The sequence below is a fragment of the Lissotriton vulgaris genome, chromosome 1_1 (genome assembly GCF_964263255.1).
Source record: "Lissotriton vulgaris chromosome 1_1, aLisVul1.2, whole genome shotgun sequence".
Classification (NCBI taxonomy): Eukaryota; Metazoa; Chordata; class Amphibia; order Caudata; family Salamandridae; genus Lissotriton; species Lissotriton vulgaris.
The window spans coordinates 857,647,513-857,669,416 of NC_141685.1; the positions used below are offsets into that span (position 1 = coordinate 857,647,513).

At 36.1% G+C, this 21,904-nt stretch overlaps 1 protein-coding gene across 1 annotated transcript in view; it reads left to right on the forward strand.

Moving 5' to 3' along the window:
* The window catches only part of LOC147748028 (cytochrome P450 2D15-like), a 425,856-nt gene that overhangs the window by 197,297 nt on the left and 206,655 nt on the right, over positions 1-21,904 (forward strand). The gene's annotated exons all lie outside the window — the stretch shown is intronic.

Consider the following 21,904-nt stretch of genomic DNA (forward strand, 5'->3'; position numbering starts at 1 on the left):
ACACTTGAGGGTGTGGCAATGTTCTTCAGAGAATAGAGCAAAGAGGACCACACTTGATACATTCTATTTTCCAATATTATTCTATCACTCATTGCAGCTATCTCAAAGCTTCTGTTGAAGACATTACAGTGAAATTCACTTGGTTTCACTGTTGGTCTAACTTCTGATACAAGTGAAATCTACAATAATCAGAAAAGAATCTTCATATATCGCCTTTTAAGCTGTGGCTAATTCCTGGTGAACTAATTGTACCAAGATATTCGAAGTAAGTTGTAAGGTAGGAGGAGCTTTATGATATAAGACTTGAGCTGCTCCCTGGCTGGATTAGCTTTCAACACTGAAGACCCAATGTCCCAATACCCACAGTACCATCTTCAGAGAAAATAATTGCCCCAGTGTTTCTCTACACTGACCACATGGTTCTTATTGCTCGGACTGCGTTTAGGCTACAGGCTCTTTTAGATGGTGTTAATAATTTCATGAGGAGCCTAAAATTACAGGTCAATTTAGAGGTTGTTTATTTTAACTTGTGACCCAAAAAATACTAGGTCTTAAAGTTTTTATATTGCGGGGTCCCTTATTACCAAGGTATCTAGTTTCAACTATTTGGGTATTTTGTTGGATGCAAATCCGACTTGGAACTGGCTAGTTGCCCAGAGATCACATAAGATGGTGACTTCCAGGGAAACTGTTTTTTGTTTCACCAAAAAGCTAGGCCACAAACCTTTTAATGAGATGTTAACATTATATAAGAAGAAATGCCTTGTGTCTGCACATATGGGGCAGGTGTGTGGGGATATGCAAGCTTGGGTCCTATGCAGGTAGCCAAAAATAAATTCCGATCCAGGCTTTCGGCTCTTCCTCAAAGAACCCCAAGCTTGATTTTACACCAATAACTGGGCCTAGGCTATCTTGAGGATGGTGTACATTTGGCACCCATTTTACTTTGGGTCAAAATATGGTCTAGTTCTGAGATGGGTTTTTCGCTCAAGAAATAGGGGACTGTCTTAATTGAAGCAACTTCAGCCATCCCCTGGCTATCGTGTCAAGAACTCCCTTGGTGACCTAGATCTAATTCAATTTTTTGATAACCCATGCATCAAGCCAAGGAGGTGGTAAAATCCAGGTTTTCCGTATGCAATGAGAAAGGGAGAATTATCCATATGGTTTCCATTGCCCAATACATTCCTCTCTCAACTACCCCGGTCATGGAACCTTGCCTTTCCTGGATAAAGAACTCGGAATTAAGATTTTACCTTCCTCGTTTGAGATTATGTACAATCCACTATATGTTTGCCTTCCCGCACACAGGCACCTGGTTTTCTTCCTTGCCATGTTGTCAATGTGATGGAGTGTTCACTGAATCATCAAAGTACTTTATTATTTTTTGTATGTTGTATAGCATTTTAAGATCTCGCTTTTTATGCCCCATTTTATGTGCAATGAATTTTAGTAAACATCATGAAAGGTAGCTTTTTTACAAAGTTTAAATTGACCTGCTTTGTTTTTTTGATTTTAACTTAGATTTTATCCGCTTTAAAAGTGAGAATTATGCAAGTGGAGCATAAAATATAAACAACTTGTAGCAGGATATTATATATATGTTTTTGATTAACCTAAGGTGCAGATGGCTATCTGAACTTTATACTGGCATGAATATTAGAACATCAAGGGAAGGATATATAATTTTTTCCCTGCTGCCCATTCCCCATTATTCCAAACCAGTTCCAGTGAAGAACTGTGAGTTCCCGGCTGGGAACATACATGCACTTTATTTCGAGCACTGTACACTCAGCACTTTAGATCGTCATGAACATGACTTGGACTTAGGGGATTCATATTAGAATATAGATTGACTAGATACTTGCATGATGGTAATTTATAGGTATCATGGCCGACAATTAAAACATGAGAAGAATTAAATCAATTTGTATTATGCTGAAAGATTAAAATTGAATTCTTCGGATTGTGTAGATTTAAAATGTGCATGAAAATGCAGTGTACATCATATGGGACATTTTTAATGTTCAATTAATTATGGTTGTGATTTTGTTGTATTGACACAGTTGACACAGTTATATGAAATCCTTATTAACATTGTAAAGTAAAATTGTAAAAATGAAATCATGTTTATTAACAATCTTCAAATGTATTTGAAGGTTTAAAATAACGTTTGGATCCGCGCTACATTTGCCAGTCTGTCTTCCTACATTTGACCCGAGGTTAGAGTCTTTTAACCATGATGATGAAAGGTCACATGACAGTTGTTCTATCACATTGGTGGTTACTTGTTTAAATGTTGTTTGGGAATAATCACTTTCATCTGGTGAGCAAGGCGACCTGGTGAGCCGAAACGCGTCAGATTGAGGCACTCTCGATCCACTTTTCAATGAAATAAAAAAAATTCTGCAAATGCGAAACCTGACTGAAGCGTCCGTTTCTCCTTGGAGGTGCTGTGCAGCATCCTTTTGGAGCATTTTTCGATATATATATATATATATATATATATTCACTGAAAAAATCATTGGTTTTAAACCCGTTATAGTTAGGAAGTAGCATTCAAAAAACCTATGAAATTCACTGAAAAAACCATAGGTTTTAAACACGTTATAGTTAGGAAGTTGCATTTAAAAAACCTATGAAATTCACTGAAAGAACCATAGGTTTGACGCATGTTTTAGTTAGCTGGACATTTCACTCATATAAAACCAATGAAATTCCCCCGTTATAGTTACTTCAGCTAACTATAACTCGCGCGCCCGCAATGCACTGGTCTGTTTAAGTGGCTGCATGTGTTCGTGAGTAGCTATATGATTGATACATTATGTCTATATAGGTTATTGTTTCTTTGATTATTAGTGAGAGTGTCTGAGTGTCTAAGTGTTAATATGCTACATTAGGAAATCTTACATACTGTATACATGCATGAATTAGTGACATACTGTTCTTATATGTTGTAGGCAGCATATGTCCTACACGGTATGGTTGAATAACTGTATGTGGATATTAGATATATAGGTTACTATTTCTTCCTTTTCAGTATGAATGTATATATTATTGTGTAAGTGAATGAATTACGTTTTTAATAGTCTTTTTCTGACTAAGTACATATGTTTTAAAGTAATACATATAAGTTATGTGTGAGTAACTCTATGGTTGAGTGTCGGTGTGTAACAGGATAATTTGGATGTATCAATTTATAAGAACATATGATGACTGAGTACATATATGAATCACTGTATTTAATATATGAGTGACTATATATGTGTATTCATGAATAAGTGGTTGTGTATATATATTTTCAAATTACTAAATAGGTGTGTTCTAAGTGGCATTGGTATGCCTATTGTATTTAAAATGTTATTTACTATTTTTGAGTGTGTGTAATAAAGATTATTTTAGGGTGAGGAAAGGTCTGTCACTCTACTACAAAAATGATGTTATACGTGATGTCATTTTAGAGGTTATGAGTGATGTCATGAGTGATGTCACTGACCATGTCATGAGTGATGTAACATGTGACGTCATCAGCAGTGCATTGCGGGCGCGCGAGTTATAGTTAGCTGAAGTAACTATAACGGGGGAATTTCATTGGTTTTATATGAGTGAAATGTCCAGCTAACTATAACATGTGTCAAACCTATGGTTTTTTCAGTGAATTTCATAGGTTTTTTAAATGCAACTCCCTAACTATAACGTGTTTAAAACCTATGGTTTTTTCAGTGAATTTCATAGGTTTTTTGAATGCTACTTCCTAACTATAACGGGTTTAAAACCAATGGTTTTTTCTGTGAATTTCATAGGTTTTTAAAATGCTAAATATTAATTATATCGTGATTACAACTTATACTTTTATCAATGAATTTCACTAAATGTTTTTATCGGAAAAGAACAGTTTTGTTGATTTGCACAGTTGTTTAGAGACTCCTTTTAAAGCTCTAGTGGATTAGTGTGTGTGTACCTTGCCTTTTTTTGAACGTTTCGAAATTTGTCAGTATTTGAAACAGATCGCCTTTGTAAAGTTTCGTGCGCGACCGGGTGCGCGCACCGCGCTATATATTTCCGGAAAACATTGCAGTTTCGACCCATCGAATTTCTTCATAGACCCTCCAGAGAAGTTATAATAGGTCAAGGAGACTGTACCTTGCCCTCTTTTTAACGTTTTGAAACTTTTGACTAAATCGAACACGATGCCTTTTTCAACTTTCGTGCGCGACCGTGTGCGCGCACCCCAGGGCAGAAACATAAAAAGTTTTATACTTTTACAATTTTGAACTTGGATACTCTGAGAAGATGTACAAGATCAGGCTGTGTTTAGCTTTCCTAACTTTTTACGTTTTGAAACTTCAGTGAATTAGACCGATCCTTCCAAATGACGTACGTAACCAGGGAAATGTCATCGCGTGCACGTCCTAATGCGTGCATGTCAAGTCATGTGACTCGAAAAGAACACTTCCAATTGGTTCTTAGTAGTTTATATTCTGGAATTTTCTTGGACCCCACCCACTTCCGTCACTATCTTCTTTCCTCTCAAGAGAGAAGAACGTTTTACATCTTTCCGAAGACTTTGGTGAAATGGCTGCCGCACATAATTCATCGTCAGAATCTGAAGAAAATTATCGGCTACCTTTAGCAAAAAAGAAGGAATCTTTTATCTGGCAATTTTTTACTTTTCCTAAGGAACAAAAAAAAGTGAATGCGCCCAAAGTCACTTGCACAATTTGTGACGCAGTTCTTTGAAGGGGAAATCTTTCGAAAAAGTATTCGTTTTCAATACATACGATGATGAGGCATGTGAGACAAGTGCACCCTGTGCAATTTGCACAGGCATCGACAAGAGCTCTGGCAACACAACTACCATCAGCTGTGGCCAGCACATCTTCTGGTGGACGACCTGTATCTCCATCCAGTGCAGAGATGGACTTGAGACCATATTTGGCAAAGGTGCATATGAAATGCAACTTGTGTAGAGAACTTATTGTGTACGGAGAGCAGAGCCTCACTCTTATTTAAACAAGAATTGATACTCATCAATGCTTCGACAGAAGATAATTTTCCTCATTTCACTTTGATCCAGTTTTACAGTTTTAAAGTTCAAAATTTCGGTTCCAGTTTTAAAAATCAAAAACAATATAACACTTGTTTAAAAAAAAAAAAAAAAGTTCTTTTAAGAACTAACTCATTGTACCAAAAAGAGCTCTATTCACAAGCTGAAGTATCAACGCATTTTTTCGGGACAATCATGCAAAAAAGCGACGATACTTGGGGCATATTATGAAGGAGACGTAATACATTATCATCGGTTTCATCGACAGGACACTGCCAATAAAACGACGATAATAGCCTTCATATTATGTTCTATGAATTGCAACCGAAACCTACGTTAGTTGTCTTAACATCTAACATTAGATTCGATTGCAATTCATAGAGCATATTATCAAAGCCGTTATCGCCACTATATCTGCACTTTTCTGTCCATAAAATCGGCGTTAATGTTTTACCTATCCTTCAAAATATTCCCCAGCACCTTCTTGAAAACGGCATTACATCGCCTGCCAAAAGACCACTTTGCATATGTTGCGCACAGTAAGTCAATAACATGCAAAGTGGGCGTAGGTCAAAGCACATGCAAAATGTGATTGGAGGGGAAAACACCCTATCACGAAAAGAGGCGTTGCGAGAAAGAGGTGGAATAAACTTGTTTATCGCAAAACTGTTAAAGCCTGCTCTAATCAAGCATTCGGCAGCGTTAACATGAGGGTGTGGAAAATAAAACTAAATCCACCCCGTCCCCTATTTACAAAGCACACATTAACCACATGGCTGCTGGGCGTTTTCCCCCCCCTGTGCTGGAAAATGCCATTTTAGTGGCACCATGACGAGCTCAGCTCGTCATCAGCACACGACACCCGTGGGTGATGACGAGCTGTGCTCGTCATCAGCATCGAAAGGGTTAATGCATGAAAACAACGTTTGTTTTCACGCAGTAATGTTAAGTACCGCCGGCTGTTACAGGATTTACTATCACATATGTGTTCCCATTGATATTAAAGCACTAACACCGCGGAAAATTCCGCCGATAGCGTCGATATTTAGAACGCCGAGCAGCGGCGATTTTTATCACTTACGAGCCTTGCTATTATGAAGGTTTATCTCCTAAGTCTCTGATTCTCAAACTATGCACCACGGCTTTCCTGTGTGCCGTAATAAGGTGCCAGGGGCGCCGCACACACTCTAGAGTGACTAACCGTCCATAAATCCCACGGACATCCTTACCCTGTAATCTGCAATTGTGGCCATCAGAAGGAGCTGCGCTGCTCCCCTCTGAGAGGCCTCACTCCCACTGCTGGAGCAGCCTTGCACTCCTCCAGGAGCACAGGAGCAGCCCCTCCCGCCCATTGAAGTTCTGTATCTGTCTCATTGCCACTTACTGAATGAAAATGGGGCACTAAAGGATGTTCAAGTATGTAGCGCTCCTCCTGCTACAGCGTACAGAAGGGATTGTGTTAGGTATAAAAAAGTGAAACGCCCATGCTACAATGATATAGAACAATTCCTTTAAAGAAGCCTGTGAAATAAGTTCAAAAGATCAGGTTAACCTTCTTTTACTCTCTCATCATTCTTGAACATAAGTATTTACAATACTATATTCAACAATGCAATGGTTGCTGCTTTTTTATTTTAAGAAATTAGCAATCATTGACAAAGCCAATAGTCATGGCTTCTTTTTCGTGAGAAAATACTTGCTATATTATATATCTGCATAGAATGACAGACACAACATAACACCAGTCGGGCGCAACACTATGCTAAGCGCAGATTTTTAGCCTCGGTTTTTTAAACTACCCTTTAAATTACAACCAACACTCTCTTTGAAGAGACCCCCCAATTTTTTTAACACCTCTTAAAGCCCTGGAAACAACACTATTTAACATTTAACATCATTTACCTCCAATGTTTTCATATATCAGCGTTGCTGAACTCACTCAGTGAAATGTCGCTGATTTCATAAAATCACTTTTAAGGCGCTCCTTATGACAGTGCACCCAATCCTGTGTGGAAGTGCTCACATAAAACATGACGCTGGTATGACCAGGAAGGCAAATAAATAACACAGTGATGGAAAAGTTTCTTTATTTTTTATACTTGCCTAAGAAATAGTAACAAAGTAAAAGTAAATTTCTTTAAAAAACATACTATCTGTGGAAGAAAAGTAAAAATAAGGTTATAATGTACATTTCATAAAACAAAAAAAAGTAGGAGTAAATGAAACAGAAAGTGAAACAAAAAAAGACTGAGGGAGAGTAAGAGACAGAGAGAGAATGTGTAATATATAAATCAATGAGTGAGATAATTAATTGAAAGAGATAATAGCCCTGCAGGAATGAGTGTCTAAACGAAAGTAAAGTAAGAGAGAAAATAAAAGTATGATCAGTGATAGTACACGAAATAAACAGTCTCTTAAAGAAACACAGTAAGAGTACAGGAATATCTTAAGGAGATAGATAAAATAAAGGAAAAACAGTAAGAGAAACAGAGTGAAAAAGGGTGAGTAACAGAAGATGAATGGAGTAGAAATAGACAAGGACTGTAAGACACAGATACATAGAAATGAAGTAGGGTAAGAGAAGTAAAGTATGGGCCTTATTTATGAAGGCCTTCCGCCGCCCATGTGTCACTTTTAACATGGGAAAAAGTGGTGCATCGGTGGCGCAAGGCTTTTATAAATGAGGCCCTTTAGATTTAAGTTTAAGAATTGAGCATAATTAATAAAAGCAGAGTAAAGGAACAAATATTAAGGTACGGTAAGACAAACAAATTAAGATTCTAGAAATAAACGTGATACAAGATCAATAAAGGTGAGTTACCATGAGACAACGGAAGAAACAAACTGAAGAGATAGATAGACTGAATAAAATAGTGACAGAAAAGATGTTAGAGAAACAGGAGAGAAAATTAAACAACGCAAAATGTGGATGAGTTAAACGGAATAAGCGTGACTGAACAGTACTGACAAAGGAAGGGGATGAAAAGAATAAGAATAAGAGAGAGGCAGAGGAAACTCTCAGATGTTATTAGTTGTACTTACCTTTTAAATGTAATATCTGTGGAAGACAATAAAAAAATCAGTTATAATACATATTTCTAAATCCAATGTAAGAAAATAACTTAAACAACATATTACCTGGTTTATTTTTGCTGTCCTCAGAATATATTGATTTTCACTTTAAACAGTGATTTCAATAGTAATCATCATGTAACAGCGGGAAAAAAAACACAATCAAAATGATTGTGTTTAAAAAACCCGTACAAGATCTCTATACATAATATCAATACCTGAAAAAAACATGTCTTAAATGTTTTTCTCTAATTCACAATTTCTTGAGTAAGCACAGTGCATCTTCCACAGTTACAAACTAATTAAACCATACCACTTATTTTTAAATGCATCTCAACAAAGCTCCGTGCAAGTATGTTCTTAAAACATTTATCTTAAGTACACATTTTCTTCTCTCATACATTTACGCATGGCCAAATAGTATAAGTTAACTCGTTATTTTTTAAATACCTCTCAACAAACTTCCGTTGAAATATGTTCTGAAAACATTTATCTCAAGTACACATTTTCTTGTCTCATATGTTTCGGCGTGGCCAAATAGTATGAGTTAAGTAATTATTTTCTCAAATTACTTAATCTTAGTGTTATCCATCCTTTTCTCAACCTTTCAAATTCAAATTCTAACGTGTTCTGTACCATCAAACATTAAGTAAACTTGTACCTGATGCTATCACTATGCCAAATATAAATTTCATTTCTACATTTGCATACCCTCAGTCACATCATATTTCTAAACAACAGAGTTTCATATCTTTACAGTATTAATCTTCCTACACCAAGTCATTTTACTGAAATTTGGGTTGCAAAAATAGCAGATAAGAATTAGTTAAGTCAAAAGGCAAACGTTTCTTAAAAGTCAATTGACTATCATTGCAGAGCGTCCAGCCTGTTGGAGACTTCAAATAAGCTGTGTAATGTCCTGATGATGTTGAAGGCCCTTCATGAAAAATAATGGCTACAGTTACAAATGTTCTTCTAGAAATAGATACTTGAGAAGACACAACATTTTTAATTAAAGTTGACAATTTACTCCCATCAGCTCTGCATCGTTGAAACATTAAAATTACATATTGTCAATTTCTGTGGATAAATAATGTTGATAACATTTCAGAGTTACATTGAGAGCAGACCATGTTCTGATGCACATCTTTAACTAGTTTATTAAAGGACACTTCTTGACAGTCTGGTAATGTTAAATATATAAATCTTTCAGTGTGTATATCAGTAGTACTTGAAAATGAACAATTATCACAATTATGTTGCAATTTATAAGAAAGGTCAAAAAGACTATCAATATCTACACCTTCATCTAACAAAACTGTAAGCATATACATAATAAATTCCTGACAATCTTGCTGAATATTCTGAGAAAATTGATTTAGTCCTGCACATAGATCTAAAATATTCCTTAGTTCTGAAACACTTCCTACTTCACTATTACCACTGCTACATTTTTCAAATACAGAATTTAATGAACAACAAAATGTTTGCTCCCGATTTTGTACAAAAATCTGTTGCTGAAATTTTTTTAGAAAAAAAACATTAACTACTATATTTGCATAGCAGTTGACACCAGACTCGTTTTCAAACTTAAATCCAACAATCTGTTCAATACTAAGCTTTTTCTTACTACTACCAATGACAGCTACATCTTTTTTTCTTCGTTTCTCTACTACTTCGGTACATTTTTCCTCATTTCTCCTTTTCTGACCAACCATACACTTTTCAATTAAAGGATATTGAGGTAACTTGGAGCATATTCTCTTCTTAACCTATTATACTCCTTCACACAATTTAAATCTGCACTAATCTTTGTCTCATCAAAATCAATTAGATAAAGTCCACATAAAGTTCTAACTCAAGATAAAGCAACATACACCATACCCTCTTTGAATACAGTGCTTCCAATATTTACCAAAGCACAATCTACACTTAAACCTTGAGATTTGTGAATAGTCACTGCATATGCCAAACAAATTGGAAATTGCTTCCGACGGACATATAAGTCTTTCACAAGCAAAAAACGAGTTGAACAGCGACTGAATTGTTGAACTTCCTCAATTCCATCAAATTTGATTCTTAAAAATTCAATCTCATTTCTTTTTGAGTAATTCACAAAACCAGCAACATTACCCATTGCTCCATTTACCAAACCTCTTTCTACATGTACATTTCTCTGTAAAATAATCCGACAATTTAAACATACATACAGATTTTTTTCTAAGCCAGCAGTTTTAGATATAGATTTCTGAAGAGAATCTAATTTTAAGTTTCTTAATTTCTTGATTTTCTAACTTCAACATTTTTTCATTAAAAACAGAATATTCTTTGAGAGTTGGCAACAAGCATATGACAGACTTATCTGCAACCTCTTTACTATATATTTTCTCAGGTACATTATCTTCATTAGGAAACAGCTTGGAAAGTAATCGTGTTCGTAGAGTTTCTTTTGCATCTTCAGTTAGTTTTCCAATCCTTATATCTTGAAGAATATTTCCATATTTAGTATCCTTTGCCTGTCGCATATTTTGAATCAATTCAGTATATTTGAATTGTGACCATATATTAACATTTCCAATACTGCCCAGGCACTTTCTAGTCTCTTCATGCGTAACAGTTTCAAATACAGGTTGTCCTTTCACAGGAGTTAGCTGCAGTAGGTCTCCAAAAACTATGACATGTTTACCTCCAAATAACACATCATACTCTGTCTTAAGTATCTGTTGCATTCTTAAATGCACAAAAGCAAGCATTAAATTGGATACCATGCTTACCTCATCAATAATGAGAAGTTTCATTTTTTTAAGGACTCTAGAAACTTCAAAACAAGCTTCTCCAGATAGATTGTGATATTGTAATTTATTTTCATGTTCAACTGGCAGCATCAGTAAACGATGTAAAGTAATACCTTTAATATTATGTGCTGGCAATCCAGTTGGAGCAGTAACAACACAAGACAGTGTTGACTGAGTTCTTTGCTGTAGATATGTAGTAATTCCTTTAATTAGGAAACTTTTAACAGTTCCAGCTTCTCCACTTACATACAGTTGAATAGGTTCAAATGACATACATGAGCTTTCTTTTTTCTCATGACGAAAGCCATGCTCAATGTGGTCTGTTACTTCATCATATATCTGTCTTTGATTGAATTGCTTCTCCAATTCTTCTAAGTTTATTACTTCCTCTTGACCTTGCTGCATTGCTCTTTCCACCTCATCGATGGCAGTAGCTGCTTCATTTTGGATAATTGGATGTCCCAGTGGATCTTGACTTAATGAAGCCGAACTTTGACTACCTTGTGAACTGTCTCTAGCAATCTCCGCTGCAATTGTTGCTTCTTGCTCTATTTCATCATTCAACATTTGGAGATAATTACTAAAAACAGGACATTTGATACTACTTTTAGATGCGTTAAATGAATCTTCATAACTATCAAAGTCACCAAGTAGTTCCTCTTCTGTACGCCATGGTTTAAAGAGTTGCAAAAGAGCTAAATAGTAAAATTCTCTTTTGTCAGGTGTTTCGCAACTCAGTTTTCAGTGATTAATCAAGTGTCCTTTTCTTTGTTTCACCAGACATCCTTCATGTCCAATTACAGCGTGAACACCTTTATCAATATTTTCTGTAATATTCCTTTTAAAACTGTAGTTTTGAAGTATTTGATACATACAAATGTTTTCAAGCATAGTACTTCTATTTGGATAGTATGTATCCAACATATTTGTTTTCAGAATGTCTGTACTGTTTGGTTCTTTCTGTGCTAAATATTCAATTTCTTGCACAGGTTTCAGAACACGGTTTCGTGTTTCTGCAAGACCCAAACTCACCCACAGGATAGTTCTTGCATAAAGACTTGCTGATGATAAGCAATCACAACATTCATATGTTCCAATTTCACGATGAGACAACATCTTCACACTGTACGTATACAATTTCTTGCTGAGGCTCTTTTCATGAGAAATGTCTTCCCACAATCTCCTGTAAGACGTTACATATCGAGCCACAGCAATAGAGTTGTCTGCAACATATTGTGTGTCCATGTTAGCATTCCACATGGAGAAAATTACTGGGTTATAGTAATTTATATATTTGGACTCTTCACCTCTTCTTAAATTGTACGTAGTTTTAGGTGACCTTCTTGTGATATTATGTCGCTAAGATGACATAAAATTGTTGACTCTTCCTGTTGAAAGTACCGGTCGTGCAAATCCAAAACGACATTTGGTGTAGAATTTACTCTTTGATTTGAATTTTCGCCGACAATATTTTCCACAAAGATGACTTTGAAAGCGTAACACTTTTCCTCTTAAGTCCTTATCAGTTGTACTATTGGGTATGTCACAAGTGGCATATTGTTCAATAAAAGACAGTACAGTGTCATCCGAATCTGTTCCAAATTTAGGAGCATCCTTGATCAATAACAGCATATGAATATGAGGAGCACCTCTTGCTTGATATTCTTTTCTCCAAAAGAAATCCAGTACTTCACCAAGAGGTGGATTTGTCTTGTTTGTAATAAAAGACATCATAGCTTCAAATCTATGATTAAAATATCTGCAAACATTAACCGGATCCAACAAACACAGTTCTCCAGGTGTCTTGTAGTTTATATTTTCCATGTTTGCATTCGCCTCCCTAAGAAATTCAAGTTAATCTTCCCAAGCATACTCTGCACAGCTTACAGTTAAAAACCATGTAGGTGCTCCTAAGTTTCTAAGCATGCATTTCAAACCTCCATGACGACGGTACCAATACTCATTAGTACCACGCTGACAAGCCATTAAATTAATTAGGTGTGAATCCAAAACACTATCTTTCTGTTGCACTTTATCCATAAATTCCTTTGCTGAAACATTTTGCAGATGCACTCCACTTCTTAAGATATGGTTTACTGCATAAGAAAGACAAGATAAGTCACTCTCAAACAGAAGATGAAACAAATATAGAATGCAATGGCGAAACCCCGGATCTTCTGCATATAATCTTGTTGTCTGGTACTCAGATGCAGGAATCTGCATAGGTCGATCATCATATCGTGTACCTTCACCTGTAGGGAATAACTGTGGGAAACAACAACCTTCCAAACCTTCTTCCCATACACTAATAGGATTTCCTTTTGCTTTTTTCATCTGAAATAATTCAATAGCATTCCCTATTGCTTCTTTGGAATGCAGTGGATGAACACTGTAATGCTCATCAATTTCTTCACTTCTGGATAAGTCAACTTTTTCAATTTGTCCAATAGACAAATCATTGTCCTCTTCTTCACTTGCTTCTTCTTCTTCTATGTATACATTTTTATAGTATTTATTGTTTTTGACTAAATACAACGTTGCCTTTTTGACTTTTCTAATATCCACTAAATCTTGCCAGATTTTCTTACTCTTTGTAGGTACACCATTAACTAGAATAACTAGAGGTTCCTCTTCTACATTTTCAACACCAATTGTTTCCATATTTTTTTTAAATCAAGTGGCAAATATACAACTCTACCCTTTAATCCTCTTTGTAAATCTGATGGATTTAATTTGCCAGTCATACGAACAATAGCCTGAAAAGGATGTACACATTGAATCAGAATAGTCTCATAATTATTTAAATCCATCAGTTCCGATTGAATATTTATCAACTCAAGATTATTCTGTACAGCTCTAGCAGGCATTCTATTTTCATTTATTTATTATAACAATACTTACAAATATGTTGCACAAAAGCCAAATCAAAATAGTTTTCCACCAACAAATAAGTTGCAAAATCTTTCCATTGACTATTACTTTCATCTTCACTTTTTAAATATAAATCAACTAACCTAGTTTGACTTTTGTAATGAATGCGTCGACAACACACACAAGAAAAATGTGGTTTCTCACCTGCAATGACCTTAAACTTTGTTATTTTCTGTTCAAAATTGTCAGTATTAAAATTTCCAACATTTTCTAACACATTTCCTTCTATAACTATATCAGTTTCTGCATTGTCTTCATCTGGACCAAAATAACTTACCTCAATTTCTGCACAAATCTTCTTAACATTTAATTCACATCCATGCAAAAGAGCACTATTTAACTGTTTAAGTTTAAGTGCTGGACTTTTTGCATAATACAACTTTCTCACTAATTTTCTCATTTTCGTATGATGCACTGCTAACTTCCTGAAGTGATGAAACACACTCTGGCATATTAATTTAGAAAGACAAGCCAGAGAATGGCCTTGCAGACCTATTTTTTCTCGCACTCTGCAATGGTCTAATTCTTGCAACATTACAATTTTTTTTAAAGACTTTCCTTAGTGTACTTACGTAAGAAATTGCGAAAGAAATCAATTGAATCCTGTTGTACACTGCAAATGCTACTACAATTCCAACTGTAAACAGGAACATTAGGATGTCCCTCTAAAACTTCTCCAGCTATCACCTCTTCTGCATTTCTAACCACAATTTTCTCTTTCTCAATTGCAGAACCATCCTTCACCTCATATTCTCGACCGCTGGTGTCAACTGCATGCAACAAATCATTACTTTGAAAGTAACTCTCTTCATTAAAAAATGGCTCTATTTATGTGTCTCTTCCATTTACTCTTAGCTTTTAAAACTCTGACTGCCTTATTCAGTGTATTTATTCTATTAATTACTAAAATAAATAATTTTATTTTTGTCTCAGAGGCGCGCTCAACCACAACCTCTATATATTTTTTCTTCTTATAGAAAGCAGATCTTCTTTTACAAACTTTCTCCTTTTTTAATAAATTCGAAACTACTCTGTTATAAAACATACGCTTCCTGATTTCCGTAAACTGATTCGTACGTGTTTTACTGTATATATTTTCCTCTCTGCTGATTCGAGAAACATTTTGATTCTTTGTAGCATTTCTCCTTCTAGATACTGATAACTGTTTTTCCTTTTCAAGATTATCCTTTACGTTTTTCCTTTGACATAATCTTCTTAAAAAAGCTTTGGTTTTCTTACCAGGAGCACTCTTCTTTTTATCCGTCCTTTGTTGTTTTGATAGTTCTTGTAATTCTTTCCTCTTCAAATGGTATGTCCGTTTATACAGCTTTCTTTTTTCATTTCTGGTCGGCATACTAATTTATGTTTCTGATGAAAATGACAATCTGTAAAGAACAAACATAACAAATATTATAGTTGGCTACTAGCATGTAACATACAAATTAAAACCACATATTTATTTTCTAAGTAGAATAAAGACAAAGAAACAATCTCTGAACAGAGTAGGAAATCCTGTAGTGAATGTTGGTTCTAAATTTATGACAGTCCATAGCTGTGTCAACATTATAGACGTATTTTCTGATTCTAATTTTTAAAGCATACAAACAGTACACTGTTTTTCAAGAACTGTCGGTGATCCTAGTGCTTTTATTTTTTTTTACTATAATGTCTTATACACTTCATGAGAACATGTATTGTCACTCTCATAAAGCAGATCAACGACAAATAGGACAAGAAAACTGTCTTCAAGAATGCTTTACTATCCAAAATAATTTTATTTATTTAAAAGTTCATAATCTAAAAGAACTTGAAGCATAATGTCATCGGGTACTTCTTCCGATTCATGACCCTCATCCTCCAAACTGTCCCCTTCCCCTTCCACCATCTCTAAATAAGTACTGTCCAATGTTATATCCATAAAGTCCTCATTTTCAAAGTTATTTTCGTCCTCAAACACTCCATCTAGCAACTCCTCCAGCAGATCATTTACGATTTCAAAATTTATTTGCTTTTTTTCAGAATAATTCTTCATCTCTAATTTTTTTTCTTTCTTCTGTATACTTTTAAAAAAAAATAAAGACTAAATTATATCTTTTTCATAAATAGATAACTTAAAAGTACCTTTACTAATTTTTAAACTACATACATTTTTATACTTTCTAACTCATTAACTACATATATTAAGATAGCACCTTCCTCTTCTTTTGAAAACAAATTGACACTATCAGCCTAGACATTAACACTGTTCCTTTTTTTCATTAAATAATTACTGCTGTAAAAAGACATCTTACTGTAAAATTTGTTTTTAGATTTTCTGGATATCACAACTATTGATAAACTTTATAATTGATTTTTAGGGATCCATTTTCTGAGTTCACCACTGCAAACTGCTATTCAAACTATATACAGTCTGAAGGGGGGCTCACATTGTACAAACCATAACATTCACTTAACAGATTACTACTTCCCACAGAGACAGTTGCTTTTATGTTTCAACAGCATACTCAGCATGTGAATTTCATAGCATGTACAAAATGTAATGCTAACCATGAGGAACCACATCATAATAAAGCTCTGCAAATGTATGTAAAACAGTGCACACAGATAGTACAGTCACAGATATGCAGAAAAGAAGCCCATCACACCAAGAGCCATATCATAATACACCTCTGTAAATGAAGAAAAAAGACTGCCAAAGATAATACAGCATGAGTTTGAGAAATGATGAACACTTGGCAAGAATTATTCCATGGAAACTGCAAAGAATTATAGTCAAATGATAGATGAACCAGAACTGCAACACATGCACCAGGCCCATAAAAAGATAATATCAACTGTCAGTGGAAAAATATCTCAAAATACATATCTAGTACAAGCAGATACAGACATTGCAAAAATAGAAGATAAAATCATGCTCCAAACCAAAACTTTGCAAATATTTTAAAAAATCTTGCTTGTTATTTTAATGTGCACCTAAAAAAATTGCCTTTCAAAAATACCAACTCACCTGAAAAAAAGAATATGATTCCTGAAAAGTCTGTAAGGTAGAAGGCAGGTTGGTGCTGTTCAGCACCAAACACTATAAAAAAGAGAAATAATGAAATTTAATTAACATATTACAGACATATTTATTACCAACATAGAGCCATTGTAGCAAAGAACAAGCCTAACACATAAATTACCTAAGATTCTCTACCATTAGATATCCTAATGCCTAACTAAGTTCAATAATTGTTTTTTGAACACATGAAATAACTAAATATTAAATAAAATATTAAATAATAAGTAGAAAATAGATACAGGACAGGAGAGATACAGGCTACAGGAGAGAGAGGCAGTAGAAGGGAGAGGAACATACAAAGACAGACCAGCATTCAAAGCACAAATGGAGAGACAGAAAAATAACAGCAGCACTGAAAAGTCGAGAAAGAAAGGGAAGGTACAATAAAGAAAAAGATGACCATGCAGAGGGAGTCACAGAGTAGAAATAACAGACAGAGCACAAAGAAGACAAAGGACAGGAGGCACAGAGACAGAGAGGACAGCAGGCAAACACTACAATAGGGTGAGAGAGAGCAGAAGGAACACAGAGATGGACAAACAAAGCAGAAGAGAGAGAAAGATGGAGAAGAGAAGAGTGAATAAGAGGGAAAGAGATATACACCACCATACAGACAATGTAGGAGGAAGACTGAGAAATGGACACAGAGAAAGATACAAAACGAGCACGAGAAAGAGAGAGATATCACAAGGGACAGTGAAGGTAAGAGTGCGTTCAGGCCAGAAAAGAAAGGAATGACAGAAATGAAATGAATAAATATAGTGAAAAGCACAACAAAAACAGAGAGAGCAAAAGAAACAAAAAAAATAGGACTCAAAGGGCCTCATTTATGAAAGCCTTGCACCATAGATGCGTCACTTTTTCCCATGTTAAAAGTGACGCACCGCCGGCGCAAGGCCTTCATAAATAAAGCCCCATGTGAGGGAGAACAACAACTCCATAGAGAGAAAATGTATGAGACACAGGAACTGTAAAAATCAGAGGATAGGCAACATGGAGAAAAACTGCACAGTAGACAGAGATACAGAGGGAGAGCCAGGCACACTAAAATATATGAAGTAAGCAGCACACAAACAGTATGTTGAGAAAATGAAAACAGCAACACAGATATATGTATACTGACTCCACTAACTTAGTGCAAGAACGTATCTGTTACAGCAACTTCTGCATAATCTTAACTCAGAACTCTTTGTTTCCCTTTAGCCCCAACCCTTTCCCCTCTGAACTCTCACCCACCAGTGCAACTCTCGGCCACAAACCACACTGTAAATTTTGCCCTCCATATTTTTACATGTAGGTATGGTACAACACGTAACATTATACCTACAACAACTAAGTACTAATACTTTTGACACAGATTCATAGCTGCACAAGTTAACTAAAAAGTCTGCCTACGCCAGGGCTCAAAAGTGCAGCCCGATAGACAGCAAGCCTACCTTTAAGAAACTGCCTGTGCTGAGACCCGAACAGACCCAGCCAACTTAAAGCCCTGAAACTATCTTAATGTCTCCTCTCTCTTTAAACCTTTACATTTCACTTTCAAACCACGTTTGCTTTCCATGACACACACTTCTTTTTCGGTGTTCCACATTCAACGCCTAGACACTTTTCCCTTTTTAGTATCTGAAGCCGCAACTGCAACATGGCTAATGCACGAATTAATTAGTCTACCTTTCGCGTTTTTTCAGTGTTCAAATTCTATACATTTCTTCACATAAATAGATACCAGCGGATCAGTTCCTCCTACACTCATAAAACCAAGTCGCTCCCTTTCACTTACAAATGCCTTGGAGACGGCAAAAAAATATCGGGCAGATTTACAAGCCCCTTACGCCACTTTAGCGTCACTTTTAACATGAGACAAGTGAAGCAAAAGTGCAGCACAAAGCATGTTAATCTGCCCCTCTATCTGTATAGAGATGAGTATACTGAAACATGTAATTAGTCGTTCACATCCAGGCACTAGAAGCGCTGTAATGTTGCATGTCTTTTCAAAGATACACCAGTGCCTGCTATAATGCCGACTTTTTCTTTATTCTTCAACAGTGGTTATTTTTTTTTCATGTAATAGTCACTCTGCATATGCTTCCCTGTAAGAATGTAGTTTATCCACCCCCGCATGGGAACCTTGATGTTTCCATCTGGCCGCGAATTCCGGCCTTGAATTCAAAGTTGAATCACAAGACATGAACAACAGCCTTATTGTCACAAGAACAAGTTACCCTACCATCTGTTCACAAACATATCTCTTTCACTTAGCTAATATTCACAGAGAAGTGCATTCCTTATAAAATAGTGACCTTCCTTTACAATTTGCTGAGGTGACTCCCATAATCTTTAACGCATCCTCCACTTCAAGGCAGGCCTATTTTTTTTATAACTACTAAGCAATGGTTTAGTGACTTCTTTGCCAGAAATTATTTGAAGTCATTCTGCTACTCCATAGTCGGCGACCTATTTTTCTGGACTTCCTGTTCTACTACCGGTGGCTGCGACTTTTATGTTCCTATTTTGTTTATTACAAAATGGATGTCCCTCCTGTCTTCGCAAACGAGCCGGAGCACTTAGAACTATTTCGCCAGAGGATGCTTGAATACTATGGCATCCTGCCACTAGCAACTTTGAGTGCATCATATCGATTATCATTTCGATTTTCCTATTTCACCTGTGTGCAGCCTGTATTTCATTGCCTGAACTGTGATTTCATGTGGGCCCTGGACTTATGTCTCTGCAACTTGGTATCTCCTGAAGTGAATTACAATCATCTCATGAATCCGTTAATTGATCATGAGCAGCTTTGTTCCGACGGAGGGATTATGGCCTTTGTAGCGATACATGGAGTTCTGGGTCATTGGAATATATTCGCAGCGGCGCAAGATTTCTTGGCACACAGCTACATAGAAAAGACACGAGTTGCCCTCTGATGGTACTAGAGGCTCCGGTAATTCAACAGCATGTATGTTCTTTTCCTCTTTTCAATTGGATGGCTGACATGTTTTCGGATGATAACAGTGACTTCCTTTTAGAAGCGGTAGCTGCCTATTTCGCCTACTCAGTTGTTGGATGAGTCTTATGCAAGCCATTGACGTCTACATTTTGTTTTCCCTCCCTATCTTTTTCACGTTTTCTTGGATTTTTTTTATGAACAGACCTATTGGCTTTACTAAAAGTGGACATTACAATTTCCTGCTGGTCAGATTTTCGTGTTTTATGTGGACTCAATTTTTTTTCCTCACCTACTCAATTTCGAACTTAACTTTTTATTGAACTCTAATTTCAACAATTCAGTTGCATATCATATCTTATCTTATTTCAAACGTACTCGGAGCAAAGCAGGGTAATATATGCTACATGTGCCCTGATTAATGTGTAAAGTTAGCATGAGTTTTTTATAAGTTTAAACGCCATTTCCCCTTTTAGCTGCTTATTTGCGCCTCACACACCTCTGCTGCTTTAGTTTTCCATATACTGAAATATTTTCAATTCATACGAGAAAAATATGTTTTTATACTAATATTTGCATTACTTTTTGAGCTGTATTTCAGATGGAGTATTGAAACCTTCAAAAGATATGTCAGTACAGTAGTTCTTCTCAATACTGATTTTCGAACGTTCCAACAGATTACATACATGCACCTCCAGCCAACTTGTTGGTTTTGGGGTGTTTTTTTTTCCTTACACAATAGCATAACACAAACTTGATAGTGCTTCGCATGCAGAGAGCTGATTGTTAATGAGCTGATGTCTAACCACTACCATTTTCATGTATCGTTGCTAAACTTAAGGCAAGACACTCTCTTACATTTAATAAAATGTAATGTACTTCCTCAGAACAGTGTAGAATAAATTTTACTAAACCGTATTCATTTTACATCAACTATACCGTTTGTACTCTCTGGAGTATTGACTATGCCGATTACTTTGTTTCTTACAATATCTGTACTCGTATTAGATAAGAAACTTGCCTTGAAATCAGTGCATTACTGAATAAACATTTCAAATATACACGTTCTCTCTTTTAATCCATATTCTTAACTGAAATGATTGTATACTGAAAGAGTATTCATGTGTTCCACGTAACCTTAGCTGTACTAAGTTCATGTTTTCTTTTGTCGACCTGAGTTACTCATACTGCAACCCGCGGGCCTTTGACGGTCCGTCAAGCCTTTCTTAGCGGGTCACGGACCATGCAAACAGTCGTACCTCTGGTAAGAAAATAATTTATTACTGTTACCAAGCACCGCCGCAGTTCCGCTTCACTCAGTGTTAATCACTACTCCCCCGCTTCTACAGACCAGACGCTATGTCGTATTTCACTACTTATCACGCTTTCATCTCCACTATAACAAACACTTCTCCGCCAGCCACCAGAGAGCAGAGTGCAGATGCAGAGGCACTAAGAAGTCAAATACGACATACCCTCTGCTCTGTGGAGCCAACCAAGCGGTAATTGTGAAAGTAGACATTCACTAGCGCTTCAAAAAAGCATCTCACTTATATAAATAGTTTTTTGAAAAACAGCCAAGTACTTTGATGCGACTATCTGTGTCTGCCTACAGAGCAAACTTCCTCATCCCGGACTAAAGGCAGAAACAGACAGACACACACACACTGACATAACACAGGGCAAAGAAAAAGGAAAACAGGAGGGAGATAAAGATGCAGTCAAAAGGCAGGAGGGAGAGAGATATTTGTATACTCGGTCTGCTACCTCAATGTATGAAGCCATGTCCTGCACAAACCTGTATACAACCACTTAATCACAACTTTTTATTTTATTTTACTCGGCCACCTCCCCCTCTCACCCCACCCCCACCAGTGCAGCCCGCGACCACAAACCACACTGTAATTTTGTCGTCTGACAGAAAGTTTATGAATACCTTAAGCATTAGCACTTTTTGACGACGGTTTCACAAGTATACTGCACGAACCTAAATACAACCTCATGATCACAAGTTTTCATTTTATTTTACTCGGCCACCTCCCCCTCTCACCCGA